The following is a 12,968-nucleotide window of genomic DNA, read 5'->3' on the forward strand; positions in this document are numbered from 1 at the left end:
ACATACAGCTTCATTTCATTTGAGAGTTATTCACAGATCCTGTTCCTGAAACCACTCTGGCTTTGAAAAATGCAAAGCCGAGGAGGCATTAGAGTGACCTCTCTCTCAGGGCACGTTGGACACATCTTGCTCTGTTGCTGTGAGTGCCAGGGACGGCGCAGGTCCTGTGCTGCAGCAAGACTGCGCCTCGGTGTGTGTGTGCAGCGATAGAGGAGTAAAGGGAGACCACCGGGCTCGCGTAAACCCCAGATAAAAATATGTCAATTTACACTTGAATGCACTTATTACAACTTTTCAAGTAATGTAATTTTAGAAGTGCCTTGGGCCCAAAAATATGACAATGCTTTAAGCACAAAATCAAACTGTGGAGGTTCATTTTATTTCCATTAAATTCCACCGTGAATATTGCAGAAGCTTGGGTTTTATTATTGCTAATTCCAAGCATAATAAATATGCTTCAGAATCTAGGCTGATTTATTATCACTTTAAACAGCATGATATTTGCAGCTTTTCAAATATTTAGGAAATAATGTCTATTTCCAATTTCAGCCTTTCTTTTCATTTAAGTTAAGAGACAGCATCAGTACTAAACTCAGGTATTTAAAATATAACAATTATTTTCCCTGTATCTTTAGCTATATCTTAACTTAATCAAATTGAAGGAATATCAGACAAGTTTGTTTTTTCTTGTCACCTTTTCACTCTGAAAATTTTCAAAGGCAGTTAAAAATAAATGAGAAATGAACTGGTGAGTTTTATTCAGAACCTTTTTACTTTTGTGCTTTTTTTATAAGTGCAAGCCAATGAAACCAGGTGGCTTTTTCATAATAATTTTTACTTTTCAAATTGTGGCTTGTACAAATCAAATACATTTTGTTCCTCTTTATATTAATTGATGAGTTATCAAATAAGAACAGATGTCAACATCTAACCAAGCCAAATGAAAACATTTCTCATTCTTAACAGTATCAATCATACCAAAATTAAGTGGTCATCTCAGACTTATTTTTTTTTTTTAACTTACATGAGAACTTTTTATGCACATAACAAATGCCAGTACTAAATGCTTCATATAAGATTCCCCATTTTTTTGTTCTGAGGGTAGAAAAATATACATAGATCTTCACCCAAAGACATACATATACAGCCGAAGGCTAAAAAATCCTACACATTCATTTAGAATTATTTAGAAAATGTGCTTTTTTTTTTTTTTTTTTTTTTTTAAATCAGATTAGTCATAAATTGAAATCTGAACTCAATTGGTCAGTCCAGAAAATCCCCAAATTCAGGCTATCACCCAGACAAGGCTTGTTAACAGGCTACTGAAGGACTGTTTGCTATTTTACACTAATCAGTTCAGCCTGCAAATAAGCAAAGGGCTGATAAATCAGAGTAGTCCCAAACCTCTGACCTTGTGGTCCAGAGAAATGCACCAGAATAACTGATGCTAACCCCTTTTCCCAGCTCTCTTGAGGTTGACTCTACTGTCCTTGCAGAAAGGGCTCAGCTATTCATGCTCTAGCAGGCAGACCCGGGCATCTGTGGTGCTGATTTTGTTGTTTTTCATATGAATATTTCAGACACGTAGCTTGTATACGACCTGATCCTGACACTGCTCATCTGCTCTGAAACACAGTCAGGACAGCTAACATACCCAAATCTCAGCATTTCGAGAAGAAGCCTGACAGCCTGGAGAATTAATGGAGCAAACAGAGATAATGCAGTAACCTGCGGCTTTTAGTCTCGAAGTGATACAAGGGGCCAGTCAGAGTTTAAATAAAGGATAAAACATTAAATCTTCAGGGGCAATTAACTCTGTCATTTACTGAGAGACTCCTCTAAGTGCGGCTCGTCTTGATTCCTATTCCTGTATATTATTAGTGTGACATGACACCGTAATTTTGAGATGGACCTGATCGCTGGAAGAGGTGGCACTGCAGCACCATGAACGTTGGCCCACCGGGCTGGGTGGGCTCGTGGGGACAAACACAGCTGGGCTGCTGCTCTCATGGGACTGTCTCCTGCCTGCACCAAGCCCTCAGCAGATCCTCGGTTTTATCAGCTGGAAAGGGCCAGGATGAGCCAGGGAATGAATTAAATCTTCCTCTCAGTATCTATGGAAAACTGAATGTAAATCCCTCATAGGGCAGCGACAGGAGAGCACCATGGGCATTTCCCTTCAGCACTAAAAGCACTTAGTTAGATTAGAGTCATGCCCTAAATAATTTCTACCCCTGATTTATTCCTCATAGTGGTTATGGGCTATGGGAAAACAGTCCTCCTGCAAATTCCCATGTCCATCTCTCTTCAGCTTACTTTGGAAATGCAGATCTGGATTGTCATCTCTCTTCCCATTCAACAACTTGTGGAGTTTCTTACTTAAATCTGTGTATTGATTTCAAACCTTTGCTTTATCACAGCTTACTTGTCCAAAGTGGCTGGGTAGATGGTTTACTTTGGTGCTTGGCCAACATGAATTCTTGAAAGCTGCTATGTTAATATACAAAATTAAATTATTCTCCTTTTGCTGAGTGTACAGACATAGGTTTCTCTTCCTCATTGTCACACTGGAGGGCATCATGCCTTTTATATTTTATTTTCTTTGGAGAGCTGCAGCAGTTCATACGATGACTCTTTATGATGTTGGCTGCTTAGCTATTTTTTTATGAGACTCTTTCAAGATTTTATTGTTAGCAGTTAAGGCTTCCCAGAGAGCCATTTGCCTCTTGAAAATGTAGCAAGGTATCACACTGGGGTATGAGGCAGTGCCTCGGTCTAAGGGTGTATCTGATCTGTGCAGGAACATGAGAAGAGTCGCACACCTATAGTTAGAAGCACAGAAATGCATATAGGGATATAAGTTCTTAACACCAGAAATAAGGAAAAGGTATTCTTCAGGACATAAACGTGATTGATTGCTTACACCTGATACTGGTTTGCCACCTATCCACTGGTTTGCAGAAAACCTTCCTGCTCACATGTACAATATATACATACAGGTCTGAAATCCTGCTTTGCAATGTGTTTTGGTTTACCTACCTTCCTGCTGGTATAATCTTGTCAAACATTTTGCTCTTTATTTGTTAACTTTTATTCTGACACTTTAACTTTAATCTTTAAATTCAATCATCTCCTACTGGATTGTATTCTGGAGCTGTGCATAATGCTTGCATCCCAAGGATTATCCGAAGGCACATAGTACTAAATGATGTCCAGACATTTCAAAGGTTTGTGCTGCATCTCTTTGGTCAATGAGCCATTGATCACAGCATCTACTTGAATCAGAGCAGGAAGGCAAGGAAGGATAATCAAACTTATGGAAAATGCTCCAAATTGGCAGAAAATTTTGACCAAAATAACATCTAAAGAGTAAAACAGCAGAGGCTGAAACAAATACCCCATCAGAAATCTCTTTTCTCAAATCTATGGCATCATAATATTGGTTATTGGTTAGCAGGGCAGGATAAAGGCTGAGTGGATTAAATTTTTATTCCTTTGTCTTAGCACATTTTAAGTCCTTGCAGACTTGCTTAGATTCTGAGTTTCCTCTCAGTATGTGAGGTTTTTTACCATGAAGACACTGGTTTGTGTTCTCCAGCTTGGCATTTTGTGCAGTACCCTTGCAGTTGTTGCTGGGCACCAATTGCTGCTGGGCTTGGCCTCCCCACACCTCTGTGCACTCAGGCACAAAGAGATGCCCATGCACACACACCAAGAGGTGGGAGCCAAGGTAGACTTTGGCTTTTAGAGGGTCTGAGCTGTCGTTTGCTTTTGCGAAGCACAATTTCTGCTCAACTCCACCCCTTCTCCCTCCAAACCAGATGAAATATTTATTGGGTTGGAGTGTAAGGGCTCAGTGTTTCGTCTGCAGAGGAACAGGGGAGTCCTGGTTCTGACCAGAAAATTCTAAGACTTCTTTGTGGCTACTAAACGTTGGAGGAAAAACCACAAATTACCATTGCAGTGGGGCTGGGCCTTGTGTCCTGGCTCCAGTGCTTCCCCATTCCCTTCCCCCTCTCCTCCTTTCTAAAGTGCACTGCATCTGTGTAAATAAGTACCCCATGTATACGGCAAGGTAATATTTAATGTGGACACAGTGTGTACAGAATTAGCCACTGACAGGGCGGGGAAGTGAGGGAAGAGCAGAGTTGTAATTACCCACAAAATTAAGCGATTACTGTGATTAAGACATTTCTTTAATATGTAGCTGAGGAACCTCCTTTCCCCCTAAACTAGTCACAATTCATCCCCTGTATGTCATTTTCTGGCTACTCCTATTTTTTTTCCCTTGCCACACCTAATCCCTGCACTACCTGGGGCAGTCCCACCTCGCTCTGCCCATGGGCGAGGTGCTCCAGCCCCAGAGTGGCTGTGGCCCTGCTGGAGAGTCACCTTCTGCGTCAGCCTTGGGGACACCAGTTCGTTCCCTCTGGCTTTGACCAGGTTTCTGGGGGCTCAGAAGCTCTTCCCAAGCTATCCATCCCCATGTGTGGCTCATGTTATCTTCATAACCTCACCCTGAGAATAATTTCCAGATAGTTTTAGGAATTAGTCCATAGGTGGAGTTGAGCATCCATGGTATAAGGGCATGATAGAAAAAGGATGAATACAGAGAAATTCTGGCATATGTAGTGCTGACCTGTGTTGGAGATGGGAAAGAGAGGAAAACAGATGGGATGTGTTATTTTGAGATGATACAGCACCGGAAAGAAAGGTTCATCCACCCAATGTCTCAAGAAGAGTTTAGTAAGGATGGCAGAACAGGGGGAGCAAAAATACCCAAGTGAAATAAGGCTTTGCTGAGCAGCCTTCTCCTTGTCACGACATACTTTAGTTTTAATACTGTAAATACTAATGTGATTTTTTGAGATGATTGTCAGAAACACTCAAATTATAACATAAAATTATAAAACATGAACTACGGTGCTCCCACAAGCAACACTGCTTGCATTTCATCGTCTTACAGATGGCCAGTATTTTGCACTTCTTTCCAACATATCTTGTAAGTAAAAATGTTATGTATATGATTAATTGACAAAGATTTGCTAATCTTTCCAGTAAAATTTTCAGCAAAAATGGATTTAAAAAAGGTCAACTGTTTATAGAAAAAGGAGTATTTCAGCAATTTACCATCACGTTCAGAAAAATTATTTTCAGGAAAATGTCTTTTTTTTAATGAAAATATTTTTCTTAGAAATAGCATTGGTCAGCTCTATTAATGATATTGGGAGGGTATGAAGTGACAATGAGCAAATCATGAAAAATGGACAGAAAACAAACACAGGATCATTCCAGTCCTGGATTGCTTTTTAGTTATATTGGAGACATTCCAGAGCTTCCATTTTTCCACCAGTGTTTAATGGGCTCTCTGTTTGCATTTATGTTTTCCCGATCTTTCAATCTACAGAAATGGCTGTCTCTGACAGCACTGTTAGCATCACTGCCTTCATCCCCTCTTTTGTGTGTATGTATGTGCGTGTGTCTTTTTTACCTGAAGTGGTAGGAAGGAAATGCCCTGATACAAATGCATAAAGGGTAAACATAAAAAAGGTTGGAAGTCAGGGGTTTCAGAAACTGTGTGAGACTCCATCAGTGGATTTAGCTTGTACACGCACTCCCTGGAAAAAGTCCCTGCCCCAGAGAGTTTATGCCAATTAAAATTTAAAAAATGACATCAGTGAAATTAACCTAAATTTTACTTGACCTGGAATTTAGGTCAGTTTAGATCATCGTCTCACCAGGGCTGTCTAAGATTCAAACCCACGTGGAGAGCTATAGAAACAGAAATGTACTTCAGAGCAGAGGTAGCTCCTGCAAAGTCAGCTCTGAGGCAGTACAGGACTGTGTGTTCAACGATCACCAATACTCCTGTTGTTACTCACGTGCTGATATGAGAAACTGCCCAAAACACAGCTAAAGGGCACACAGTCAGTACCAGAGGGTGCTGGTGGCTGATAGTGAGCTCAGTAAATGGACCTGGTAGACACAGCAGCATTATCTCCTTCCAGGATGCCCGGGGGCATTCATCTGAGTGTGTCTGGGTAGAGGCAAAGCCACACCAGGTCTGCTAGGTGGGCACAGCACAAACGTGACTGCTGGGCACCATACCCAAGTGCTTGGTAGCAACTGGAGGTGGCTCCTAAGCCTAATGGCATTTGCCATCTTTGACCTATAGCACTGCAGGAAAAAGAAAAGGTAAAGAATGTTTTGCTCGCTGTGTGCCATCCTGATCTGAATTCAGTGACAAAGCTCCAGCAACTTTCACACTCTGGGTACCCTTGTATCACTTTGTACAGGATCTGAGTGCCAAAAAGGCTTTTTCAACCCCCTACACATATATAGGTGACTGAACACACGCCTGCATCCCTGTAGGCATGCATTACTGGAAATACAATTATCTTGTTCAGTTGGACTCTTTTATTTCCTGAGATGAAGGTATTTCCATAACTTTCTCATTAGGTGGCTACAGCATTGAAAACTCTAAGACAAGAAAAGAAATCATCAGTTGCCTTCTCCTTTCAATGCTTTCCACCTTGTAGTACAGCCTTTGAGGTATTCTGTTTTCAATTTTTCTCGTAGTGATTTGTGCTGTGTTTGTCTTTGTGTATAATTCTTAGCAATCATCAGAACAGAAAAAAAGCTCATAAATGAATGGGAATAGCTAGGTAATGAACAGCATGTGAAAGTTAGGTATCATGTACATGGGATATGTTATGCTCATTCTTCTTTCCCAGAGACCCCAGGATGGACACACGTCCAACATTATATTCACAATGCATTTAACAAACAGCGTGACTCTTCCTTCTTCACAGAGTGCCACAAGCACATGCAATTAAATATTTTCCACTTCTCCAATTAAGGCAAATGATCCTTGCAAGCAAGCTCAGTACTTTTTCCTGCAAAGCTTGTTCTGATCAAGTGGTGGCAGTAGGTTGCTTTGTTAGAATAATTCCTTCATGGATTTACATGCCCCACCCTCATGTAAATAGAGTTGGGATTTAGAAGGTGTGAGCTGGCATGGCAATGAAGTCTGCAAAATGTAAGCTGCAGTAGCCCTTTTTCCAAAGTCTTGACAGTAAGCAGAGTTAAATAAGAGACTGGGATCTCATTCAGTATCTGTGAGTGGGAGAAGTGTTGGGGAAAATAGTCATGCATTGCTCTAATCCAGTCCTCCCCTAAAGCTCGTTGTGGTTTTAGTTGTTATTGTTTGTTTGTTTTAACGGGAGGGGGGGTGCGCTGTTGGACATGTTCCACAGGAATAGCTGTGAATTATCACAGTATCAGCACTAGGGTGTGGGTGGCAGTGACTGAAAGCTATCTCAGCGTGTGTTTCCTAAAGGTGGGAGGGATGTGAGGTAACCTTTTCAGAGTATCTGTGTGCTGTCCGGAGAGATGACAGCTTCCAAGGACTTCAGTCACTGAAGGTCCAGAATACCCAGCACCAGACCTGGAAATGCTACAGAGCAATTTAGCTATACGTTCTCACTCCTCGGGACTCAGCCCAAACTTTGACTGTCAGACTCTGGAAAGAAATCTCCCTTAGTGTTAGGTTATCCCATATCTGGCTGCTGTAAGGTGTCTGCAGCTCCGCCGAAGCAGCTGGTGCCACTCGCTGCTGGGGTACCTGGAGCACTGCAGGCAGATTTTTTGGAGCCCCTGCTGAAAGCGTTGAGCTCCACAGCCCTCTCAGTAAGCTCTGCGAGCATGTAACTTGGCAAAGCAGCAAGGAGAATAATGCTGGTTGCCTATTTCTCTAGTAGACTGGCTGGTGGAGCTTTTTGTCTGTCAATGTCTCTCCTTCTTGAAGCAGAAATCTTGGGTGCTCCTTTCCCCCAGGAAATGCCTAGCACAATGCAACTGCCATTGTCATGCTGCAGACAGCTGTAACACCATGAATAATACAAATTAAATTGTTCAGTAACTTTAGATAGTGATAAGGAAACTGCCCCACCCTTCTCTTTCGATAGTGGGACAGATCTGCCTGGATTATGCTACTCCTTGGCAGGCACTGGAGATCTGTATGTGCAGCTGCCTGGTATTAAGAGATTAATTATTAATTTCTATAGACCCTCACATTAGGTGATTTTTCTTATTGTGTTTAACAGCTATCCCTGTCAACTTCTCTTTCCCAAATGGCATCTTTTTTGTGATACTTTAAAGTGATGTGTTGACATCATTCCAAAGAAATAAAAGCCCGTGTGAATTGTTCTCAGACTTTGCGTACTTCCTGAGCTGGTTTCAAAGCATTGATTGCTCCAGGGCAAAGAGAGGACAGGGAGCATGAACACTGCCAAATTGGCACTGTGTTCAAAAGGGGACTTCGCATCTGAGTGGGGTTTGGATCAAACTCTTGCAGAAGAAAAATGAAGGCACTGAAATATAATCTGGGGTAATTTCCTACCTGCGCTGCAGGATGTTACACAACAGCGGGCCGGTGGGTGAGAACGGGACACAGCTAAGCTCGCCATCCATCCAAGTTATGTAGACTCCCTTGATAATCAAGGGGAGGATGAATCATCCTTGTTAGACAGCTGTCCAAGATGAGTGGGCTGAATTGTTTTCTGGATATGTCTGTCTCCTCCATTAATTATAGAGAGTTTAGGTAACTAGTTTGGACTAGATCCCTAATTTTTAGATGGCCAAAGTGAAAGAAAACAAATCCACCCTAAATCTCTCCTCGCCTCAACTGTCCACCTGTAAAATGCAGGCTGTTTGTGTGCTTGAGTTTTGATAGTAAAATCCTTGTGGATCTAATGAGCCTGTCAGGATCCAATGCTAGTGTCCCGTTCACTACAAAAGGGGATTTGAGTTGTGTCCTCTGTTCATTGCAACAAGAGAAATGAGTAAAAAGCTTGGGAGCTGCAGGTGACAGATCTATTGAGCTCCAAGGTGTGCATGTGTGGTGGTTTATTGTTTTCATGGGGAGTAAGGGGGGGAAACAGCTTCTTGCAGGGAAATAATGATACAGCTGAGATCCTCATATTTCACGTGCTTTGTTGTCCTTGACAGCCTATGGAAGTTCAGGGGGGGCGGGGATTGTAGTTGCTATGATATATTGTTAGAGGATTAGTACAATTTACCTAATGCAGTTCTAGTCTTAAAGTTTTCTGATCAAAACTCATGATTAGAGAAGCAGGTTTTCAAATTGGTTATTTCATTTAGTACAAAACTTGTTTTCAGGTACTAAAGCAACATGGAAAAGCACATTCAATGAAGACTTTGCCCATTTTTTTCCTTTCAAAAGTGAGAACTTATTTTGAAGAGTTACAGGAAGAAATCTTATTTGCTTGTTTTTGTTTTCATATGCAATCTCTGTAATTTGTTACACAAACCAGTAGTTTATTTTTATTTTGAGTAATTGCTCCAGAAATTTACAGATATGCACAAGGTTATTCAGACATCATTGGAAGACATGGAGGAGTCGCCAGATATTTGGTGCTTCTCGTCCCACAGCTTTTTAGGATGAAGAACAAAGCTGTGGCTCAGGACAATCAAAGTCTTCCTTTGGAAACAGACGCTGCCTAAGTGTTATCACCTAGATCTGAACCTTGTACCCTTCATGGTAGGAGTTTCCATTTCCAGTTTCTGTTTCCTCTCCCACAGATACTCACTGATGTCCCGATAATCTCCACAACAGCAGTACCGTGCTTTTTTCTTCAAAAAATACAAATGCTGGCACTGGTGGGTTGAGTCACCTCGACGTTGTGGTGCTCAAAGAAAACCCGGCAATGACCTCGCACTCCATCTAACCTCACCTCCATTCAGCGGGCAGAGGCTCCCCTCGGCTCCGTGTAAGATACAATCACATTTTGTTTCTTCATTTGCCAGGTTGTTGCTGGTTTAAAGACATGACTCCATTAGGCCACGCTGGATATAGCACGGCATCTCCGAGCTTGGGCGGCTGCTTGGGCTTGGGTGATTGCTTTGATCATAAGAGCCACGACAAGTCCATGCAGGGTAACCGTGCTCTGTGCTCACTCTGTGTCGAGCCGGCCCATATGACTTGTATGAGTATATGTTGTCATAGACTCCTAGATTAATGTGCTGCAGTGCTGTATGAAAGAACTCCACTTCCTGCTGAATAAGGCTTAGAGGTATCTTAACACAGTTACATAGCATGTTTAAAGGGAAAGATCAAAAAAGAGCTGTTCTAAATACCTTGAGAGCAGGATAGCAGATACAATCATGTACTTTTCTCTTTTAACTGATAACGCAAGATGGAAAACAGCCCGTACATCTGCATGGCAAGTCTCGGGAACTACCCATTCACCAGCCAATGGTTGGAAGAAAAAAGATGTTTTTTCTAACAAACATCTGTTCCTAAAAAAAAAAAAAAAAAAAAAAAAAAAAAAAAAAAAAATCAACCCTGTTATTCCTAACCTCTTTTTACCCAGAACAAGCACAACAAAAACTGAAGGCATCACAGCCACAAGAATGTCCTCATTGTTTTGTGCACATCACTGTGTTTCTATAAATACCAGCCCAGCTGCTATTGAAATAATCTTCAAGTTTTTTAGACTATTCTGTTCTACTCATGTGTCCATATTAAATGGGTTGTTTTCATAAGGCCAGAATACCTCTTTCCAATGAACTGAATTTAGCATTCAGCAAATGCTGCTCAACCATCCCTCAGACCATTACGTTTGTAAGTTATTTTGGGGGTTTGGCAAAGCCATTAGCATCAGCTTCAGAACAGCCCTTCAAAATGTGTGCTCAGCTAAATTCACTTAATATAAAAAAATATTTAAAAGTCCAACCAAGTCGCCCACCTTCCTTTTTTGCTTCCCAATCTATGGGATTGTTTTCAACTAAAATACCACGTGGGCGTATATATTCTACTCCCTTGTCCAAATGGATGTGAATATGGATTATTATGATTAGTTTGCATGCATCTACACTCTCCTGAAGAACATTTTGGGAAAGGGAATATATACCTTGTATTTCACATAGAAGCTTCTGTATGTTTAAAGAATTAGAAGTATCCTCTGGTGTTTAGGAACCTAGGGACATTAGATCGGAGATTAGCTGAGTCAGAAAGTCTGTAATCCCCTGCAGTTGGAAATGGTCTAGTAATCTACTGTTAGTCATGTAGGATCCAAGGAAACATCCAGTCCAGAAACAACCACATACCACAATCCTTAAAGCACCTATTAAAAATATATATATGTGTATATATCTGCTTACTTCCCTGTATAAGATTCAAAGATAGACAATCAGTAGAAATCCCAACAGTGGCTGGTGTTTTAAGATGCTTCAAAGAGCATTATTGGTCTGTCTTAAGAAACCATCAATGGTTAGCCAAAGTGTCCCAAAATATGGCATTTTAAAGATCACCTGTCATATTCCCTTTGTGTGGCTGCTTTTTCACATGCATGAACTTGCAGTAAGAAGCATGATGTGTATATAACTTTATAATAAAACATTAAAAATTACCATAACATTATATTATCAAGTCAATACTACCTAGTTCTTTGGTAGGATTAAGGTTTAGGGCTGATTTTAATTTTGTTTTTCCTATCTATCTCATGTTTACAATTCAAGAAGGAATACAAAATACACTTATACTTAAAACATGATAACAGAAAAGCTTTGAATTAGGGATCCAAAAAAAAAAAATAAATAAATAAATATCACTGAATCATAAATGACTTGAATCTGAGCATAAGTTTTGAGTCAAACTTAAATGAGCAATTCTGGAAACTGAAACAAAGTTCAGAGAGCTTTATTCACTTCTTTATGCTTAGCTCCTCACTCCTCCTCTCCTTTCTTAGGTTTTGTAGTTACTTTACCATGTTTCTCGTCTGTTTTCCTGGTATTTCCCTGAAAAACTACAAGTTTCCTAGGTTTCCTAAGGGTACTAGTGTACTTGAATGCAAAAACATTAGGTAGCATATATTTTTATCTCATCTGCATGGTTCAGGACTGGGAATGGGACTGTGAGAGCTTTACTGGAGTTGGCTTGGTATCCCAGCTCAGATTGGAAGAGCTTTGGGAAATCTGGATGCTCACCTTGCTGCAATTTCATCCTGTGCAGGCTCATGCCTGCTGGTTTGAAGAACTGAGAAGTGGGAGCTGAGACAGTGATCAGTCTCCAAGTGTCTACTTAATTTCATAAATGAAGTTTCTCTCTGTTTCTGTCATACAGAATCACCGCTTAACTTCTGTGTCGCCATGTCAGAGACGATGCTGTTCCTTCTCCTGCTGATCAGCTCATTTGTGTTTGCTGCTCTCTCCTCTGTGCAATGGCCAATGCTAATCAAGTCACTGCAAAACCTTGCTGCTGGGTCGGAATTGTTGGCACCTGCCAACAACAGCAAAATCAGGTTTTCAAATTTGTGTTCCCAACTCTCTGCACAAGACTGACATTTCTTCAGCCCACGCTCTCTTCCCAGTCTCCACATGTGCCCTAGGTGCCCGTGGTAGAGGCCCAGTATTTAAGCCATAAAATCCAAGGGTTGTTATCTTATTCTACAGAGACTGGCTTCTTTGTGTCACTGCTGTGTTCCTGGCCAGGAAAGTCATGTGCTGAAACTGCTCTCATGATACCTAAATTGTGGATAAACAGAAACTGTTAATTTTCACTGCTAGTATCATTCTTCAGGCTCTCTAAACAAGTACTGCTCACCAAATATCATGGGCTCTTGATGGATGGATGAACACTGCCTAACCAAATGTGCAGAAAGAGGGTTTTGTTGATTTTTTTTCTGTCTTTTTCAGTTATTTAGTAGATTAAATAAATAAAAATAATTCCCTTTCACTTGCGGTCCAGTGTAAGCAACTTTGTGACGTTTGTTGCCTTGGGATTTATACATTTGAAAAACCTTTGGTTCCAACATTTTCTAAAGATTTGGAAACAAATGTTGTTCTTTAATTTGGCTAATCTGCAAATGGTGGAGGATGGAAATGAGAAAGACCAGGAATGCCTCTTCATGCTTGTAATAGTCTGCCTTACTCATTTAAAATCAAGC

At 40.9% G+C, this 12,968-nt stretch overlaps 1 long non-coding RNA gene across 2 annotated transcripts in view; it reads left to right on the forward strand.

The window, feature by feature from the left end:
- Positions 1-12,762, forward strand: part of LOC311420874 — a 101,145-nt gene extending 88,383 nt beyond the window's left edge. For both annotated transcript variants that reach the window (XR_014684580.1, XR_014684581.1), the window contains exons 4-5: positions 9,604-9,791; positions 12,146-12,762. This is a non-coding gene — a long non-coding RNA (uncharacterized lncRNA). The remainder of the gene's footprint in view (positions 1-9,603; positions 9,792-12,145) is intronic.
- The last annotated feature ends 206 nt before the right edge of the window (positions 12,763-12,968 follow it).

Source organism: Aythya ferina (assembly GCF_964211825.1).
Source record: "Aythya ferina genome assembly, chromosome: 18".
NCBI classification, from domain to species: Eukaryota; Metazoa; Chordata; class Aves; order Anseriformes; family Anatidae; genus Aythya; species Aythya ferina.